The 22,150-nt window shown below is 41.0% G+C and overlaps 2 long non-coding RNA genes across 2 annotated transcripts; both read left to right on the top strand.

Moving 5' to 3' along the window:
* The first annotated feature begins 6,446 nt into the window (after window positions 1-6,446).
* Window positions 6,447-7,966, top strand: LOC115531361 (uncharacterized). Its single transcript, XR_003973874.1, has 4 exons — window positions 6,447-6,533; window positions 6,627-6,695; window positions 6,947-7,876; window positions 7,941-7,966. It is a non-coding gene; the product is annotated as an uncharacterized LOC115531361 (long non-coding RNA).
* A 1,919-nt stretch (window positions 7,967-9,885) lies between these two features.
* Window positions 9,886-22,088, top strand: LOC115531178 (uncharacterized). The gene is made up of 3 exons (XR_003973849.1): window positions 9,886-10,560; window positions 21,465-21,561; window positions 21,669-22,088. It is a non-coding gene; the product is annotated as an uncharacterized LOC115531178 (long non-coding RNA).
* The last annotated feature ends 62 nt before the right edge of the window (window positions 22,089-22,150 follow it).

The raw sequence follows: 22,150 nt of genomic DNA on the forward strand, positions 1-22,150 counted from the left end.
CTGCAGTCATGTCCAGTAGAGATGATAGCCCAGAGCAGCTGTTAATTCTGCTGTTGATTCTGCTTTTTTTTGGTTTGTTTGATTATTCTCAATAATTGGCTAAACTTGACAAAGTTCCGTTCTGTACCGTTAATGAACCAATCAATAAAAGGTTGTTTGTGCTATAACCAAGTACGACCACTAGAGGGCAGTGTTTGTCAGTGTGTGTCTTCATTTACACAGAATGAGGAGTTTTGATTGGGTGCAGTTGTGACACTGTTGGCATGGAAACTTAACACCTCTAATGTTGGGAATAATACATTGGATAAAGACGGCTGAAGGAATGAAGGAAACAATTATATGAATCAAACTTTGATACGTCTGTTAATAAACATTTAGAGGGAATCAGAGTATTGTTACTCCTCTCCAGCAAGGTGTGTGTTCACTAGGGGGCGCAGCGCCAAACTCAGGGCTCAGTGAACACCCCCGTTATTTTCCAAAACCCAGGTAGGCCTACCAGCCAGGGTCTTATCAAAATGTGAGTTGAATAGCATAGACAACATATGCCCTCTAGTGGGCATACGTTGACTTTGTATGGAAGTCGCGCCGCCCCGTCGCTTGTGGTGCGAACGCGCCATAACAATTTGTCTATATTTTTAATACGCACAAATTCATATTTTAAAATCGGAAGGGGCGGACTTACGAGCTCTATAAAAGCCCAGTCCCCCCCTTTATAGAGTGGCAAAGTCACGAGAAAATAAATGAGAATGTTAGGCTACATATGTCTCGTATGTGACGTCACGCTTCCTGCGACTGGCGTGGACAAGTCCGACAAATTAATCTCACTATCGGAATAACTGAAACTCGCCACATGCCCCGACTTATGATGGTTTTCACCTCTTTCGATGCTGTTATCCTCCACTTGGAAAATAGCGGTGAAGTGGAGCAGAGAGATCGCCATGTCTGTACCTGAGTGATGGTGATGTATATCATACGCGTCGAGAGAAGCGAAGAGCTGTTAGTTCACAAAGCGGCCTCACACAAAACATTAACAAACTTATTTGTGATAAATTATAGTTTTCTTTGCATGCATAATTATCATTTAAATTCACAAACAACATGTGTAATCCGGGGCATAGCCTATAAAGACTTGGAGCAGAAAATAATTACTTTCTCTGCATTGAAATTCATATTTTACGATCTCATAGTTCCCGTGGGGTCTACCGGAAGGGGTGGACTTACGAGCTCTATACTCTGTATAAAACAGTTTCAGAAAAGAAACAGTAAATCTCTCATTTATAACAGTCGTCGATTACAGTATTATATTGTTTCAGATATCATTTTCAACGCCAACAAGCATCGGATCCATGGATTCTCACGTCCTAAAAGGTTCTGATGTTGGGAATGTACTAATGTGAGGACCTGGTGATGATATACGTCTATGTTATTGCAAATACATCAGCTTTAGGTCGAAAGCACAACGTTAAACCAAGTAGCCACTTTGCAACCACCACTGCCAAACACGCCCACCGGCCAAACAAGCCCATTGCTCGTTGCTATCTTATAATTGTTCCATGGTTGCTATGGTGGCCATCATGGGGGGAAACAATACACAGCGCTCCATTCAATTTGTATAGAATGCAAACAAACTCAATAAAAACGTAACAACAAGACTAGGGGCGCGCTCCAGGGACCTTGAGGGACTGGAGCCGCGCCCGAGTGCCCGCGGCGACTGTCCCGGTGGTCCCACGGAGCACTCAGCGCCGCACAACATTTGACCCAGAGGGTTGGAATAGTAACCTTAAAAATGGATGGGATTTTTGAAGGAGACGTAAGCCTTAACTACGACTTTGTGTTTCCACTGAATTTGAACGAATCAATCAATAGGGCGTGCCTGGACGGCGAGTTCTCCTACAATACGCACACGCTCGAGCTATTGGCGTGTTTGGCAGAGAAATGGGCGTGTTTGGCCGGTGGGCGTGTTTGGCAGTGGTGGCAGGTGGTTTGCCAATTAATGCTGCTATCCATTTTGATGGTAGGCTGGTACGAACGACCAGCTTCAGCGAGAACGTGACGTATTTCCCTTGCTCCAGCCTTCCAGTTTGCTATTTGTGTCAGACGAGTTTAAGAAGAAAACTATTTTGGAAAAAAGAAATAATCCAGTGTATAATGGTTGCCAGCCTTTACAGAAACATTAACATTGCAAGCCTTTTACATTGCAATAATATTTTGCCATTTTCGCCAAAAAAATGTCAACAAGTGCTGTCGTGTTTCTGTCGAGCCACGAGGGGTAGTAGTGGGCTAGTCATCATTAGCAACATAGCCTCTTTGGCAAACCAGCTTGAAAACACAACTTTACATTGAATTTCACGCAAAGCAAGACCATACATTGGTGACCGAATTAAAGCAGCAATGAAATCAGGTGTGTAAGAGGATTTAAAATCGAAATTACAACCCCCAACGTGGTACAAATGCAAAGAAAATACAGCTCAATCCCCATTGACTATGGGCGCAGCCATCTTGTTTGCTAGTTGTACAGATCTGCTCGCTCTACTTTGAAAGCGACGAGATACTACGACCGAAAGGGGGCGTGCCTCAGTGAAATGCCGCAAGAAAGCTGGGAGATTTGCGACTTTACCACTTCGTACATCCAAATGGATAGCAGCATAAGTGGCTCCGGCTGCAGATAGACCCTACTCCGTTAAACGGACCCCCTCGTTCAATTGGATTTCCCTGAGATCTCAGAGTGTGATGCGTGACTGCCCCATATCGGCCCCAACATGTCATCTCTGACCACTCAGGTTTATATGAGGATTGAGTTCAGTGGATCTGGAAGCTGATCGCCACTAGATTAAGGGATGCCGATTATGTTCATAAAATAGGCTAGATCACATCGTGTTAATCGGGTAGACGTTCAATCGTCACAAACACACACACGCGCGCGCGTGAACGCACGCACACGCACACGTTTTTTTACATTTACTGCAATGTACTCAATCCCATTTAGAAGTGATTCTCCCCGCTTGTGGGTTATTATTTGGACATGGTGTGCAACTCTAATGATTCCCAGTAAATGGTACTCCAACACCTAATGTTTATAATCATCTATATTATTATTCCCATGTCCATATTTTCCATCCTTACAGTAATTTTTTAGAAACATTGAGTCCCTTTCCCTTAATGTAATGTGCTGCCATGTCCAAATGATTTCATTATGCATAATTACCCTGTGTTCTAGAGTGCATTTAAAAATAAAAACAGTGACTTTGACTTTGACAGCGCTTGGTGGGGCTATTTCTACCGATATCAGTGAGGCATCCCTTCCCTTTAAAAAATAAATCAATAAAAAGCCCACGCATTCACGACAGCTCCGCAAAGTGGACATTAGAGTTGAAAAAGTAGGATAAGGATCATCACGGGTTACATAGAATTAGAGCATTTATTATTTAAAATTTATCCAAGTGGAATGCAGCAGGTCTGTGTGCCGGTGGTAAGCAGCAGGTAACATCAGTGTCTCTCGTGGTTCATCTCTCAGCCCTCTCTGGGTTCAGCTGGGCTGCTGAGCGTCAGATTAGAGGGGGCCGCTTGGGTCTGGGGGGTCCTCACAGTCACGACGTGCGTCACGACGCACGTCGTTGGTCACTCACGGAGCTCGACCCTATCCAAAGGGGCATGGTATCTCGGCCTTACTGCTATTGAAGGGGGCGTGGCCCCCCCTCGTGTCCAGAGCCAATTAGATTAGATCAATTTTAATGTCCGTTTACACAGAAACGTGTCTTGCATTACACATTCCTTCATTCCTCATAGCAAGACATTAAAACAGCACGTAAAAACATTGACACAACATTGAAGAGTCCAAGAGTCCATTCACACAGATAGGTCCATAAGAGTCATGTGAGATGCATGTGGGATGTATGTGGAGTCTACTTTATTCTTTTCTGTTGGTTGAGCGATGATGCGGAAGGAGGGATAAAAGAGTGTTTGTATTTGTTTCTCCTGCAGCTAGGCATTCTCAAGTGTCTTCCAGATGGCAGTAGCTGATACTCCTTATTTAAAGGTGCCATGACATGCTATTTTATGGATGCTTTAATATAGTATTAGTGGGCCACTAACACAGTATTCAAAGTTCCCGAAATTCAGCCGTGGTGCAGAGTTACAGCCACTCCGAGCCAGTCGCACATTGAGCTTCCCCCAAATACTCAAGCGGGAGACATTCGCCGCCAAAAATCCCTTTCTCCTCCATGTCGTGGTTCATGTTCTTGAGGGAGTCAAAGCCAAAGTTCCTTTCCCCAAATTCATTCTCAACCATGGCTGAGATAACCCCCACTGCGAGTCTCGTTGTAGAAATACCAGAGACGAGAGTCCGACGTGTTATGCGCTATAACACCAAAAGCAGAACGGTTATCTAAATTTCAAGGAAGTGTACAACACTTGCATTACAGTCCTGGAGCTCTATATCTAAATAATATCATATAATTCATAGATATCTATATCATTTAATACATATTATCGTGGCCAAAAGCTGTGTGCGCCTCCAGATGATATTATGAATCACAAACGACTTTGTCGGGTTCTGCGACGTCTCTGGTTCTTCCACTTTCACATCAACCTGAAGTCGACTGAACCGCGCGCTGCCTGCGGCAACCGGCGGCATGTCGCAGTTCATGTACTTCAGCGAGTCAAAGCCAAAGTTCCTTTCCCCCAATTCCTTCTCAACCATGGCTCAGATAACCCCCACAACAGTCTTGTGGAAATACAAGACACGTCAAAGAACCGACAAGAAACACTTGCGTTACAGTGTGTGTATTCACACACACACATGTGGCGCTCGCACGGTCGAGTCTCATTGGCGGGCCAACGTCTCTGGGCGGGCCAGGCAGAGTAAGGGGAGGAGCATGATGACGTTTAGGACGTCATCATGCTTGATGACGTCCTAAACACAGACATTCCAAATCAGCGCACTGGAGCCTCCGTTTTTTCAAAGGCGAGCAGAACAGCCAGTGCTCGTTTTACACCAAACGCAAGTTTTAGCCACTGGGGGACCATAGGCAGGCTAGGGGAACTCATATTTATGTTAGAAAACCTCATAAAGTGAGATTTTCATGTCATGGGACCTTTAAATAAGCCATTGTTTTAAGCCAATCGTGAAAAGGCCGACAGTCGGCAGACTGGATCTGGCCCTCAAATTGTCTTGACCCCGGTGGAGGAGCTGTTAATAAACATGAATTCAGGGCGCCCTGGCATGGAGGGGGTACCTGGAGGTACCTACCTCCTCAGAGAGTCAGGGGCCATACCCCACTGGTTGAATGTAGGTTTTTGTGTTTTTGTGTATTTTAGATTTTTTTTGCCTTCGAAGTAACACATGCAAAACGTCTGCGTTCCACAGCGCATACTATCCCAAATGTTTATTTTTTTGGTAACTGGGTAGAAAACCTAAAAGTGACAATTCATCAACTTCACAGATCAAGATGGATTAGTGCTTGTAATGAAGCCGCCGGCTACGATCGAACATTCTCCAGTGGATGCAAGTCCGTTAGGACTATTTTATACTTTATGTTGTAAATGCCTCTCGGCATAGTACTCAGACAATATTGCTCTTTGTATGATAGGAGGCCGATACAAATCTTGGATGGGTCATCTGAAACGACTGAGATGTGTTCAGCATCTCCAACATTATTGCCTAGATAAAACTACCATTTGCAAAAAACGGAGGGCTACGCAAATAGTCTGGAGTGAACTGAGGCCAGGTCCTCGATTGGTAGTGTTGGCTATGTAAGGCTATTTAAATATATTAAAGATTTGCGCGAGAATCTATATCTCTCCAATCCAGCAAAAAGTCATCCGATATGCCAAGATGTCGAGCCGTGGTCTTATCAATCGCTCCCGGTGGATTGCACGTATAATTTGCACTCCGATATCAGCAGTTCTCTCATCAAATGGGGCATGCCATTGTGAACACATGAAATCTGCGGTGAACGCGGGTTTAAAAACCCAAAACTGGGTTATGTTTCAAACTTAACCTGCGCAAAACCTGCTCCGACCAGGTTTGATTAAGAGCATATGTTTCTATAGTAACTAACATACCGTGATCCTTTTGGAACGGAAAACTTAGGGTTACCGCAAACCCTGGGTTAACTTACCCGGTTATGTGATAAAACCGGGGGCCCGTTTCAGAAAGCAGGTTCAACAAACTCTAAGTTAAAACCTTAACTATAGGTTGACCAACTCTGAGCTGTAAAACTCTGAATTTTCGGTTTCAGAACAGGTGATAACGCTTAGTTCAATCAACTCTGAGTCACGGTAACTCTGAGTGAAGCTCGTGCATGAGGATATAAAAAGCCCTCATCAATGAAACACAGTTAACATGATTCACCATGGCAACAAGTACTAACAAGTACCTCGATCCTCCTACTTCTCCCCAGCGGAGTTGCAAATCTTAATGATTCCATATCATATGCAGAAAGAGAGCATATCTTTTTACTAAAAAGCAATACTATGGCAGCAGCCAAAAAGCAGGAGCTCGCGTGGGAAGAAATAGCTGACCGAGTCAATGCGTGAGTATTTATTTGAGATTTATTTGAGAAGTTTTCTCTTGAATGTTCCACTTATTCAACAATTATATTCCATATGTGTGTTTGTGCGCACAGGTGCAACCCAACAGGCCCCAAACTGACTTGGCAGCAACTAAAAATGATATATAAATGTAGTTCAAACAGGTAAGGTATAATTTAAGTACAAGCAATTGTGATGTTGTTTAGCCTGCCCTCATTAAACAGCATTTAGTGGCTGCATTCAACATGTGATAGATATATTTAAGTAATTAGGGAAATCTGCTAAACAAAGAAAAATCACAACACTGCCAGTATTTAATATTGTCTATATGAAAGCAACACCTAAATGCCTTTTATACATACAAGTCTCCAAATTTGTGTTTTCTGGTTATCTTCAAATTTGACCTCCATTATAGCCAACAGAAAAAAGGCAGAGGCACGCAAAACAGGTGGCGGTCCACCACCACCACCTCTCACAGAGGCTGAAGAGATGGCATCTCTGGGGGGAGCTCATCGGACCCAGCCACGCCCCAGGACACAGAGGCCTACATAAGAGGTAAGTTATTCAAATGAATGGCATGTACATTAATCCTTTTTCTAGTGTTCAGTAATGGCCACCCATTCATCTTAGAAACCACTTGCCACACAGATTTTTTTTCTTGTAGCAGTAGGCTACAGTTCTTTGTATTGGCTGCTGTTGCTTTCAGATATCAATCTATTTAAAATTTTTGATGGGACCTGCACACTATTGTAAAAAAAAAAAAGTAATTAGGTGGGGCACTTTTTTGGGTAATCAACTGTCTAATCTTTATCTTCTACCAGTTACTGATGATGGTGTAATCTGTCTCGTGGAGCCTTCTACCATAACACACCTCCATGCTGTTGTAAGTACTCTTAATATTCCACAGATTTGTCATAATGGGTAATATAACACAAACATTCTGTTTCATTACAGGATGATGATGAAGACACCTTATCAGCTGCCACAGAGAGGGAAGTAATAACTTTGGTTTCAGTTAATTGTTCCACAATACAACTTGCAATTTCTTTCTCTCTAACAGAGCAATGCCGGAAGTTACAATGAGGAAGAAGGTCCATCAACCTCCACAGCACAGCTTACCTCAGTAAGATGTTGTTCAGCGTTGACCCACAACTTACAATGACACTAAGTAGACATGGCACTGTGAAATTCAATGTCATTTATGTTCCTATAGCTCCCTGTGAAACAACTTTACAAAGTATATTTAGAATCCCAACTAAACAAATCACACCTAGAAATGGAGCACATAAGGCTGCAGATCACCAAAACAAAAAAGGAAATACAACTGCTGGACCATCAGTTAAAGGTGGGTGACGTGCCCACAGGGGGATGTTTTTTAATTGACAACTGTACAACATTTGCCCTTCTAGGAAATAAAGAAGACCCCATAAAATGAGGCATATTGTCGTTCTTTAACATTGGGGAGGTGATGGGTCAGTTAGAAATGATTGAAGCATATCATCACTCTAACAGCTCTTCCATCTCGTGCATCAGCAGGGGGGGGTAGGATTAATACCTGGATCACAGGGGGAAAGAGTAGGACATTGTTCTCCTCTAATAGTGGCAATGTTGTGGAGAACCACACATGCCACTATAATGTCACAAGCCCTTTCCGGGGTGACCCTGAGGCTACGAAGGCACTGGAACCGGGCCTTGAGTATCCCGATGGTCATCTCCACTCTGGCTCGTGTCCTGCAGTGAGCCAAGTTGTAGTGTCGCTGTGGGCCAGGGTCAGGGTCAGGGTAAGGGGTCAGCAGATAGCGCTGGCAGGGGTACCCAGTGATGTTGCTAGGTACGCGTCCTGCGTCCCTGACGCATTAAAATCTGAAAGGACGCACTAAACTCACTATCCATGCGTCCCGGGGACGCATCTCATTTTCCCCATGAAAAACGATACATTGTGAACATTAAACAACTCGTGTTTAATCACAGTAACTGGCCAAAGAAACCTTCTTGTGAGCAGATCGGACAAGCGCTGTTTCAACCCTCTGCGCATGTACTCGGCGCAGATGTGATCCCCTGTACAAGGTATCGCGACATGCTAATTTAGCCGCTACCAAAACAACTAGCTCGTCACCGCTGATTTCATTTCAACAATTAAAAATACGAACTTCATAGTAAATAAACCCACGTTTCCACTGCTCGATGCTGTGCTCATTCGTGTCGAATGAGCAAATCAAACAGGATTTTTTTGCAATCCTTCTGATTGAATATATGTACATTTATGACAAAATCGTGAGGACTAGGCTTGTGACACACACACACACACACACACACAAATGTGGCGCTCGCGCGGTAATAGCTCATTGGCGCCACCTAGTGATCATTATGTGCAAATGCACAGCCTCTCATTAAAATGACTTAGGGGTCATTTGACCCCTCTTGCGGCGCTAGGAGTAAGTAAAAATGGCCCGGCGTTTCTAGTGTTAAACATGAACGGTTGAGTACTCCAGCTCTAACCATATCATACCACCATCAAGGAGTTTAACACTATTAATTTAATTTAAGAAATAGAATAATAATAAAAAAGAAACACATTTTTTAAACTGGGGAGTCGGGACCCATTGAATTTCTCAGGGACCCACCCAACTCGCCACCTGTGGGTCCCGGGGACTCACTACATTGAAAACCTATCAACATCACTGGGTACCCTCTGTCTCCGAGTAGATAACCATCAAACTCTCCTATGATAATACAAGATACAGTTTATTGTTTCAGTTGCAATAGGAGGAAACCAAATATTGATCATAGGATGTAACAATATACTGGATATATAAACTCACCACGGGCAAATCTGGCACTCAGTGTAGAAGGTTTATGTCAAAGCTTTATGACATGAATAAATTATTGCTTAGACTGTTACCTGCAATTCTGTGGAACTCTTCTTTGAGAAATCTGCTGGGTCTGTGACTTGGGAACACTACAAACGTGTATAGTAGCCGTTTCAGTGCAAGTGTCACATTTCGAACAACCCTTGGACACATGCTCTGCATCATCCACGTTATACAAAAAACTGCCGTTGGCAAAAAAAACGCAGTGCGATACAAAGAATTTGCTCGGAACTGAGAGCGTGTCCACGTTGTGTCATGTGAACTATGTGAGGGCTGAGAATATTGTTTAGATAAATTATAGATGATGCAGAGAAACGGAAACGCTCAAACAGGTACTCATCAGGGAATGATAAAACATCCAATCGGGGTCTAATAACCCTCTCCCGACGGAGATTTCTGCGGAGTATCTGCGCCTCGACATCAACTGGCTCTTCAATAAAAGGACACGCCATGTCTGCCACTGCTTTCAGTCTGCAGGCTTAAGAGCAGGAGAAACTCAGGGTTAGTTGAAGAAAACCTGCCAGCGAGCAGGTTAGGTTCACGGAGTATGTTGCCAGGGTAACTGACTCAGAGTAAAGCTGATCTGGCTTTGTGAAACTGAAAGAGTTTCCCTCATCTCGGGTTTAACTAAGTCCGAGTTTTCACTAAACCTGCTTTCTGAAACGGACCCCGGCTTTGTGGAATACCCCTCTGGTTTAGGAGCAGAACCGTAATCATGTTCTGTCATCACCACAGAACCTGCGATCTCCTCCATCGGCTCTTCTTCACACGGCAGCGGTTGCTCCAGAGGAAGGGCTTGGTGAACGTCATTGCCTAAGCGAGTTGATCTGCTCTTTTATAAACGGACTCCCCTCTTGGCAGTCCCCACAGTTGTTCCACTGGAAACGGGAGGGAACAGACCCGAACGAGACAACACTAGCCTAGTTGTGATGTGACGCAGTTGTTGTTCAAAGCTCTTCTGTCTGCACCGAGGAGCCAAGCAGCTCAATCTTTACTCTCAGAACCTTTAGAACCGTGTTAATGTTCTGACTCGTTTATAAACACTTCTCTGTGATTTTGCTGAACACCTAAATCTCTTTATTCCCTGCTTTCCTTGCTTTTGTGGTTCTATATTTCCACACTACACGGAAAGCACACGTTTCATCACGGAGAAGATAAGGTAGGCAAACCGTTTCCTGAATACATGTTTTCTTCAGATGACTGGTGTTGTATTCTTACTGTATACATGTATTCTTACGAAATTGATTTGTTTTCAGTCCAAGTTCAGTGTTTCCAGGTTTGTGGTGTAAAAGAGGCGCTGATTTAAATGAAGGAGTATGGGTCAGAACATCAATAACTAGTTTTAACATGTTGAGCGCGTTTATATACGGATTCTCTGGAAAGAGAACCGGACAGAACTGTTTGTTTGTATTGTGACCGCGGTGAATTTAGTTTTAGGTTGGATATTCGACGGATATTCAGTCCAGTTCCAAGCGGGTAAAAGTCAGCCGCAGGTTCGATATTCGCTGGATATTCGGTTTTCATTTACCCCGCAATCAGCTTTATCAACCCAATTGCATTTCATTACGGCTGTAGTTTGTTGAGGACAGCATAGGACACCGTATCAACAAAAATCACAGTGACATGTTGCTCCTATTGATATCTGTGCGAGAAAAGCTCTTAAATCAACGTCCTGGCTGCTGTCAGTTTTAGGGACCGTCTACAAATTACACCCCACAGACTGGTGGCAGAAACTTTTCCATGGAATTGTTTCAGGAAAGAAATCACCACAAATCACTTGAAACATATTTTCTCATTCTGATTGCTGTAGTACTTGCCAATGGGGGGCTTTTACTTACTACGGGTCATTATGTGTTGATATTTTGCATAATAGTGGAACAGGATGAAATTAATAGCTAAAATATTCACCAAAAATCAATAAAAGTACATTTTTTCATTCTGATTGCTGTATTACTTGCCAATGGTTGGCTGTTACTTACTACGGGTCATTATTTGTTGAGATTTTGCATTATAGCGATTGAGGATGCAATTAATAGTTTCAAATATTCACCAAAAATCAATAAAACTAATTTTTTTCATTCTGATTGCTGTATTACTTGCCAATGGTTGGCTGTTACTTACTACGGGTCATTATTTGTTGAAATTTTGCATTATAGCGAATGAGGAGGTAATTAATAGTTTCAAATAAAGTCAAAGTAAAAGCCAACCATTGGCAAGTACTACAGCAATCAGAATGAAAAAAAATAGTTTTATTGATTTTTGGTGAATATTTGAAACTATTAATTGCATCCTCATTCGCTATAATGCAAAATTTCAACAAATAATGACCCGTAGCAAGTAAAAGCCCACCATTGGAAAGTACTACAGCAATCAGAATGAAAAAATGTAGTTTTATTGATTTTTGGGGAATATTTGAAACTATTAATTACATCCTCATTCGCTATAATGCAAAATTTCAACAAATAATGACCCGTAGTAAGTAAAAGACAACCATTGGCAAGTACTACAGCAATCAGAATGCGAAAACGTATTTCCATTGATTTTTGGTGAATATTTGAAACTATCAATTGCATCCTCATTCGCTATAATGCAAAATTTCAACAAATAATGACCCGTAGTAAGTAAAAGCCAACCATCGGCAAGTACTACAGCAATCAGAATGCGAAAATGTATTTCCATTGATTTTTGGTGAATATTTGAAACTATTAATGGCATCCTCATTCGCTATAATGCAAAATGTCAACAAATAATTACCCGTAGTAAGTAAAAGCCAACCATTGGCAAGTACTACAGCAATCAGAATGAAAAAATGTAGTTTTATTGATTTTTGGTGAATATTTAAAACTATTAATTGCATCCTGTTTCACTATTATGTAAAATATGAACAAATACTGACCCGTAGTAAGTAAAAGCCCACCATTGGCAAGTACTACAGCAATCAGAATGAAAAAATGTAGTTTTATTGATTTTTGGTGAATATTTGAAACTATTACTGGCATCCTCATTCGCTATAATGCAAAATTTCAACAAATAATGACCCGTAGTAAGTAAAAGCCCACCATTGGCAAGTACTACAGCAATCAGAATACGAAAACGTATTTCCATTGATTTTTGGTGAATATTTGAAACTTTTAATTGCATCCTCATTCGCTATAATGCAAAATTTCAACAAATAATGACCCGTAGTAAGTAAAAGCCCACCATTGGCAAGTACTACAGCAATCAGAATGCGAAAACGTATTTCCATAGATTTTTGGTGAATATTTGAAACTTTTAATTGCATCCTGTTTCACTATTATGTAAAATATGAACAAATACTGACCCGTAGTAGGTAAAAGCCCACCATTGGCAAGTACTACAGCAATCAGAATGCGAAAATGTATTTACATTGATTTTTGGTGAATATTTGAAAACATTGATTGCATCCTCATTCGCTATAATGCAAAACTTCAACAAATAATGACCCGTAGTAAGTAAAAGCCCACCATTGGCAAGTACTACAGCAATCAGAATGCGAAAATGTATTTACATTGATTTTTGGTGAATATTTGAAACTATTAATTGCATCCTCATTCGCTATAATGCAAAATGTCAACAAATAATGACCCGTAGTAAGTAAAAGCCAACCATTGGCAAGTACCACAGCAATCAGAATGAAAAAATGTAGTTTTATTGATTTTTGGTGAATATTTGAAACTATTAATTGCATCCTCAATCTCTATAATGCAAAATTTCAACAAATAATGACCCGTAGTAAGTAAAAGCCAACCATTGGCAAGTACTACAGCAATCAGAATGAAAAAATGTAGTTTTATTGAGTTTTGGTGAATATTTAAAACTATTAATTGCATCCTGTTTCACTATTATGTAAAATATGAACAAATACTGACCCGTAGTAAGTAAAAGCCCATCATTGGCAAGTACTACAGCAATCAGAATGAGAAAATGTATTTCTATTGATTTTTGGTGAATATTGGAAACTATTAATTGCATCCTCATTCGCTATAATGCAAAATTTCAACAAATAATGACCCGTAGTAAGTAAAAGACAACCATTGGCAAGTACTACAGCAATCAGAATGCGAAAACGTATTTCCATTGATTTTTGGTGAATATTTGAAACTATCAATTGCATCCTCATTCGCTATAATGCAAAATTTCAACAAATAATGACCCGTAGTAAGTAAAAGCCAACCATCGGCAAGTACTACAGCAATCAGAATGCGAAAATGTATTTCCATTGATTTTTGGTGAATATTTGAAACTATTAATGGCATCCTCATTCGCTATAATGCAAAATGTCAACAAATAATTACCCGTAGTAAGTAAAAGCCAACCATTGGCAAGTACTACAGCAATCAGAATGAAAAAATGTAGTTTTATTGATTTTTGGTGAATATTTAAAACTATTAATTGCATCCTGTTTCACTATTATGTAAAATATGAACAAATACTGACCCGTAGTAAGTAAAAGCCCACCATTGGCAAGTACTACAGCAATCAGAATGAAAAAATGTAGTTTTATTGATTTTTGGTGAATATTTGAAACTATTACTGGCATCCTCATTCGCTATAATGCAAAATTTCAACAAATAATGACCCGTAGTAAGTAAAAGCCCACCATTGGCAAGTACTACAGCAATCAGAATACGAAAACGTATTTCCATTGATTTTTGGTGAATATTTGAAACTTTTAATTGCATCCTCATTCGCTATAATGCAAAATTTCAACAAATAATGACCCGTAGTAAGTAAAAGCCCACCATTGGCAAGTACTACAGCAATCAGAATGCGAAAACGTATTTCCATAGATTTTTGGTGAATATTTGAAACTTTTAATTGCATCCTGTTTCACTATTATGTAAAATATGAACAAATACTGACCCGTAGTAGGTAAAAGCCCACCATTGGCAAGTACTACAGCAATCAGAATGCGAAAATGTATTTACATTGATTTTTGGTGAATATTTGAAAACATTGATTGCATCCTCATTCGCTATAATGCAAAACTTCAACAAATAATGACCCGTAGTAAGTAAAAGCCCACCATTGGCAAGTACTACAGCAATCAGAATGCGAAAATGTATTTACATTGATTTTTGGTGAATATTTGAAACTATTAATTGCATCCTCATTCGCTATAATGCAAAATGTCAACAAATAATGACCCGTAGTAAGTAAAAGCCAACCATTGGCAAGTACCACAGCAATCAGAATGAAAAAATGTAGTTTTATTGATTTTTGGTGAATATTTGAAACTATTAATTGCATCCTCAATCTCTATAATGCAAAATTTCAACAAATAATGACCCGTAGTAAGTAAAAGCCAACCATTGGCAAGTACTACAGCAATCAGAATGAAAAAATGTAGTTTTATTGAGTTTTGGTGAATATTTAAAACTATTAATTGCATCCTGTTTCACTATTATGTAAAATATGAACAAATACTGACCCGTAGTAAGTAAAAGCCCATCATTGGCAAGTACTACAGCAATCAGAATGAGAAAATGTATTTCTATTGATTTTTGGTGAATATTGGAAACTATTAATTGCATCCTCATTCGCTATAATGCAAAATGTCAACAAATAATGACCTGTAGTAAATAAAAGACCCCCTACTGGCAAGTACTACAGCAATCAGAATGAGAATATGTGTTTTTATTGATTATTGGTGATTTCTTTCCTGAAACAATTCCATGGTAACGTCTATGTCACTATGTCGTCCGTGGGGTGTAATTTGTGGACGGTCCCTAAAACAGATTGCAGCCGGACCGTGATTACAGCGCTGTTCTTGCACAGATATCGATAGCAACAACTAATTTCGGTGTGATTTTTTTGTCAGTACGCTGTCTTATACTGTCCTCAACATGCTACACCCGTAACATAGTGCAATTTTGTCGATTAAGCCGATTGCTGGATTAATCCGATTGCAAAACTGAATATCCGGCGAATATCCAACCTGCTGCTAACTTTTACCCGCTCCAGTTCCAGCCGCGACTTCACAGAGATTTGCCCGGCAATAGCTGCAGGAGAACGGTTAGCACACCTCGCAGAGCCTCGCGGTGAATCGCTGGAAACTGATTTAGGGACCGTCAATAAATTACTTCACGTAAATATATCAATACAAAATACTTGCAGTATTTTCAATAGCTTCCATGCCATGTGAGCCAGTGACTCCAAACCAGTATCCAATTGTAGAACTAAACCCTGAGAATAGGACACACCCATCTTTATGGTATTTTAGTGCTTTCTCTATTTTATATGAATATTAATAAGCTGGCATTATCATATTTCTTTCAATAGCTTCCATGCCATGTAACCCAGTGACTCTAAACCAATACCAATTGTAGAACTAAACCCTGAGAATAGGACACACAACTTTTTATGGTATTTTAGGGCTTTCTCTATTTTATATGAATATTAATATGCAGGAATTATCATATTTATTTCAATAGCTTCCATGCCATGTGACCTAGTGACTCCAAACCAGTATCCAATTGTAGAACTAAACCCTGAGAATAGGACACACCACTTTTTATGGTATTTTAGTGCTTTCTCTATTTTATATGAATATTAATAAGCAGGCAATATCATATTTCTTTCAATAGCTTCCATGCCATGTCACCCAGGGACTCCAAACCAGTATCCAATTGTAGAACTAAACCCTGAGAATAGGACACACCACTCTTTATGGTATTTTAGTGCTTTCTCTATTTTATATGAATATTAATAAGCAGGAATTATCATATTTCTTTAAATAGCTTCCATGCCATGTGACCCAGTGACTCCAAACCAGTATCCAATTGTAGAACTAAACCCTGAGAATAGGACACACCACTTTTTATGGTATTTTAGTGCCTCCTCGATTTTATATGAATATTAATATGCAGGAATTAGGGCTGGGTGATATATCGAATATATGCGATGTATCGCAAGATGTTCTCCACGGGATGTATAAAATGCCCCTGTCGCGAACATCGAATACAAATAGGCACGTAATGTTACTTTTAACTTTTTTGTGCGTTCACGCGACGGGGCGACAAGATCCCATACAAAGTGAACGTAGAGATGCGTATCGGGCGAATTTTTCGCGAGAGAAAACCGGCGACAAATTTGATTTGTCGCGCTACACTTTCGCCGTGCACAGGCGAGCACGTTCACACGGATTTGTGGCGCGACAAATTCGCTCGAGTTGAAATATTTAAACTTTGACGCAAATTTCGCATGATGACAGCCAATCAGCGTTCAACAGCGTGGCCACTGAGTGACATGTGTAACGTAACAGCCAATCAGCATTCAACCGTCAAACTCGGTGCAGTGCAGTCCGGGGTGAACTGCAGCATTGAGGAGAAAGTGATTGTTGCCGTTTGAGACTCCCGGAGCTCTATATATAATATATAATATAATTGTTTATATAATATCACGGCCAAAAGCTCTGTGCGCCTCCGGATGGCCGTAGCGTGGGGAGCTCATAGGGATTGGGCTTCTCAGGGTTTGTTTACCGGCGTTGCTGTGGTTTCCGGTCTTGTATGTTCCAACGGTTTATTAGGTAGGCCCATCTAATAAATCTCAATAATAATCAATACATTCACTGCCTCTTCCGTGGTCATTACAATATTATGAATAGACGTCGGGTCCTCCGACATCTCTCCCTCTTCCACAAAAGGTAAAGACATGCAATGGTGGTTATCTTGTTGTGGCGCGACAAATTCGACAAAACTTGCACAGCGACAGATTATGATTTGTTGCGCGGCGAAACTTCGGCGACAACGCAAACGTGCGACAAATGTCACGTTTGGTGTGAACGCACTGTGTTCCCTTCTCCGGCCGCAATTTTTGTCAAATAGTCGTAATGTCTGCTTTGTCTGCCTCCGCTCCTTTGACATGTCCGGCCGAGTTAAATTTGCCAGGGATATAAGCCCTAAAATACAAGTCAAAGTGGTGTGTCCTATTCTTAGGGTTTACCATTACAATTAGATACTGGTTTGGAGTCACTGGGTCACATGGCATGGAAGTTATTGAAAGAAATATGATAGTTCCTGCATATTAATATTAATATAAAATAGAGAAAGCACTAAAATACAATACAGAGTGGTGTGTCCTATTCTTAGGGTTTACTTTTACAATTGGATACTGGTTTGGAGTCACTGGGTCACATGGCATGGAAGCTATTGAAAGAAATAGGATAGTTCCTGCATATTAATATTCATATAAAATAGAGAAAGCACTAAAATACAATACAAAGTGGTGTGTCCTATTCTTAGGGTTTATTTCTACAATTGGATACTGGTTTGGAGTCACTGGGTCACATGGCATGGAAGCTATTGAAAAAACTGCAAGTATTTTGCATTGATATATTTACGTGAAGTAATTTATTGACGGTCCCTAAATCAGTTTCCAGCGATTCACCGCGAGGCTCTGCGAGGTGTGCTAACCGTTCTCCTGCAGCTATTGCCGGGCAAATCTCCGTGAAGTCGCGGCTGGAACTGGACTGAATATCCGTCGAATATCCAACCTAAAACTAACTTCACCGCGGTTGTATTGTGGACTTTTATTCTGTAGGAGGTCACCTTGGTAGGTTGTGGACTTTTATTGTGGAGTTGTATTGGTTGCATTGGTTATAATAATTGGTTATAATTGATCCGACAGTTTATAACTGTCGGATCTAAAGGGAAATAAATAATAGTCCATAATTAAATGAACGTGTGTGTGTGTGTGTGTGTGTGTGTGTGTGTGTGTGTGTTCTAGAAGACAGAGTGATTTAGTGTGTAGCTCTAGACAGAGAGTGATAGAGTGTGTGTGATCTAGACAGAGGGAGTGTTGGAGTGTGTAGCTCTTGCCGTGTTCTTTTGGAAAAAGTTTGCCGAGTCAGGATCGCTTTAACTCACTTTATTTGGTAAAGTTTTGAACTAGTCTCTATGAAGCAAAGGAGAGGAATTGTATGGGCACACGTGGAGCGTTCTAGCCCCCTGGGGTCTCATTTATAACCGTTGCGTACGCACAAAACGGGGCTGAAATTGGCGTACGTGACTTTCCACGCTAAGGTTGTTGTGATCTATAAAAAAACTACTTCACGGGAAAATGTGCGCAGCCCTAAGCAAATTCTGACCCATGCGTACGCATGGTTTGGAGGAAAAGGAGAATTGGCGACACAGATGGTGTGGTGGTGAGACAGACAGACAGACAGACAGACAGACAGACAGACAGACAGACAGACAGACAGACACTTGATCCCTTGGGAATGCTCCTTCAGGGAAATTCTAAATTCCAGCAGCGGTAGTACAGACAAGACACATAAACAAGCAAGAAAAACAAGCTAAAATGCAACAAGACATTGTATGAATAAATGAATACATTTTAAAAAGAAGAAGCAGCAGCAGATGTTAGCAGCAATTATTATATCTTATTTGTGTTAATAATGGAGTGAGTAGCAATAAATAAATAAATAGATGCAAGCTCGATCAGTATCCTATTTCTATTTCCCTATATCCACTGTACTGTACTCCTCCTGCTGCCCCTCCCTCCAAGTGCAGAGTTGTGGAGTGTGATGGCACGATGGACAAAGGAGTTCATTAGTCTGTTGGTGCGGCATCTGGGGAGGAGCAGCCTGTCGAACTGAAGTCAGACCGAAGAATTCTAGAGTGAGAAGAACGATTATGTCTCATCATCGCCCTTCATAAATTTAATTTCAACCTGTATCATGCGTTAAATCCTAATCAGAATAATTTAAGTCAACTGCGTTATTCCTCAGTTAGGCTATAACTCCAGAGAATATAAATAAAAAAAAATTCTCTACATTTAATCCCGTCACTATACTGTCCACTGACGGCGCGACTGCATGGAATAAAGCATCTGTAACATAATATTTTTATGTGACACTGTAAACACATAATCAAATGTCAATTAAATCCCAAGTGTGGAAAACCAAGCCACATTCATCACAATCGTTGTCCGTTACTCTTGATGCTTTTCATGATCAGGCATAGTTTTTGGGCGTACGTACACTTTTAGTAACGCCTCGTGCCCACTACCTCCGTCCGTTGACTGATCCCCATTGACTTTGAATGGGGACGGACGCGCAATGCATTGTGGATCCGTCCGTTCCGTTGGAGCCTTTGGCTCCGTCAAAAAGTTAAAAAATGTTTTCGGCAGCGACGGATCCGTCATCCAATCAGATCGCGTATGCAAATTTAAGCACTGTGACGCGACTCGGGCTCTGACGATACTGGAAAGCGGGAAAGCGGGTCATCTTGCATCGCAACAAGCAGGAAGAAGCGGGAAGAACCCGGCGAAGCGATTTGATTGGCTGACGGATGCCTCTGCAAAGACCACACCCCCATCCGTCAGCCACGCCTTCCCACGTCCGTTGACTGACGGTGCAGTGGGCATGTTGCGTAACGATCCCACGCACAGTTTTATAAATGAGACCCCTGGGCTATGTGTTCTGACTTATCTACTGGGCAGGCGTGGACTAAGTTATGTGCTCTGATTGGCTAAGCATGGTGCTGAACTCCCGCCCCCCGGGATACCCGTATGTGTCTATATGCTGTCCCTTGCGGCTATGTGTTGCAACTTGGTTTGTGGCTATGTGCGGGAATTACACTTGTTCTTGTGGCCTTGAGCGTCTGGGTCTCTCGATCATCTTGACCGCTCGTGTCTCTAGAATTGACAAATGATGAATGGCCTCCTGTATGAGCTGGACGCCTCCCTAGGCTCCGGATCCCTCCTTAGCGTGGGAAAGAAGCCTCTTTTAATGGGCAAGGGCATATGTGGCCTGTTGGTATGAATGTGTGAATTATGTTGACATAACATGACATCATGTTAACCAAATACACAAAGATTAAAGATCCAAAACATTCAAAGAAGTCACAGTAACAAGGCCTCTTATGCACCTCTATTAACATCCTGATCCCATCTTCGGTCAAGTTAAATTCCCTCCCGCATGAGTTCACACAGAGAGTCTCAATCTTTAGCACTTTGAGGTCATTAAGTTTATGTAATGTGCGTTATAAATCAAATGTATTATTATTATTATTATGGCCTTATGTTCACGTAATATTTTTTGGCTCAGTGTTTTTAGATAGCTCCAAACATAAATATTTGTTTATTATTATTTTTCTCATACTTATATTGTATGCTTATAACACCGACCCATATTCTAATTGTAGTCTTCTTTATTGCTCCACATGGAACTTTCTAGATGGTTTGTGAACAAGAGGTTGGGGGGGTAAACAGAAGCTGCATAGCTACACACAAAGTAAACATACAACTCAGTACAAATATACCCTTTGGGAGATAGTAAGAGGGAGCGGTAATGAATCAATAGTCAGGCAGGCACATTAGATTACTTGCCTTCAATATAATATAACAGGATATAAATAATGTAGTATATAGGATATAACATGTATTATATTATTGTAACAATCAATTATAATTTAACATAGTTATAATCAAATTAGGTCCAGTTTTGGTCGCCCTAGTTATTATAATGATAATGATAATATTATTAATAATAATAATTGTTTTATGAATATTATTGTCATTAATATTATTGCAATTATCATGATTATCGTTATTTGCATCAGTCAATTACTCAAAGTTAATGGGCAGGGGCATATGTGGCCTGTTGGCATGAATGTGTGAATTATGTTACATGGTAACATTGGTTAATGATGGTTTTAACTGTGGGTCTAAAGGGAAATAAATAATTGTCCATAATTAAATGAACGCAGTAGAAGCATAGTGTGTAAGTGTGTGTGATCTAGAAGACAGAGGGAGTGATGTAGCTCTAGACAGAGAGAGTGATAGAGTGTGTGATCTAGATAGAGGGAGTGTTGGAGTGTGTAGCTCTAGACTCAAGTCTAGAGAGATACACACTCTAACACTCTCTCTGTCTTCTAGATCAGACAAACACTCTATAAATATGCTTCTAACACACTCTATCACACTATGTCTAGAGTCTAGACTGAGGGAGTGATAGTTTGTGTATGTGAGACAGGAGGAGGATAGGAAGTCTTCACTACAGTTATTTCACGTTCAATATGTAGTTGTGTTTGTGTCCAGGTCTCCAGTCTACTATGGATGAGGAGAGAGCGGAGGGGGGTCCTGCCTCTAAAACCATTCCGTCTGGGCAACATGGCCGCCAGAGCAAAGCTAAGAGGTAAGAAGAGGATCTCTCTCTGTCTGTGCCTGTTGTCAATCTCAGAGCTCAGCAGCGATATCATGACTCCATCATTAGTCTGAGTAAAAGCTGTGTGTGTGTTGAAGCCCAGAGCAGCAGGAGAGAGCAGACTCCCCTGGACCCAGCTGTGTCTCCATGAAGAGTGACTGGTCTATGGCTCACCCTCCTGACCTTAAAGATGGACGCCCCTCCAGAGAGGAAGGGTAAGGATTTGTCAAAGATTATGAAACTACGACATCTCTCAGACATCCTTTAATCCTTGTTCTTGTTTTTCTAGAAGAGTCCAGCAGGAGAGAGCAGACTGCCCTGGACCCAGCTGTGTCTCCATGAAGAGTGACCGGTCTATGGATCACCCACCTGACCTTAAAGATGGACGCCCCTCCAGAGAGGAAGGGTAAAAATTGTAAAGATTATAAAGATACAGCATCTATGAAAAATCCCCAAAAATGTTTTTATTAAAAAAGATTGTGTGTGTGTGTGTGTGTGTGTGTGTGTGTGTGTGTGTGTGTGTGTGTGTGTGTGTGTGTGTGTGTGTGTGTGTGTGTGTGTGTGTGTGTGTGTGTGTGTG

Source organism: Gadus morhua, chromosome 18 (genome assembly GCF_902167405.1).
Source record: "Gadus morhua chromosome 18, gadMor3.0, whole genome shotgun sequence".
NCBI lineage: Eukaryota > Metazoa > Chordata > Actinopteri > Gadiformes > Gadidae > Gadus > Gadus morhua.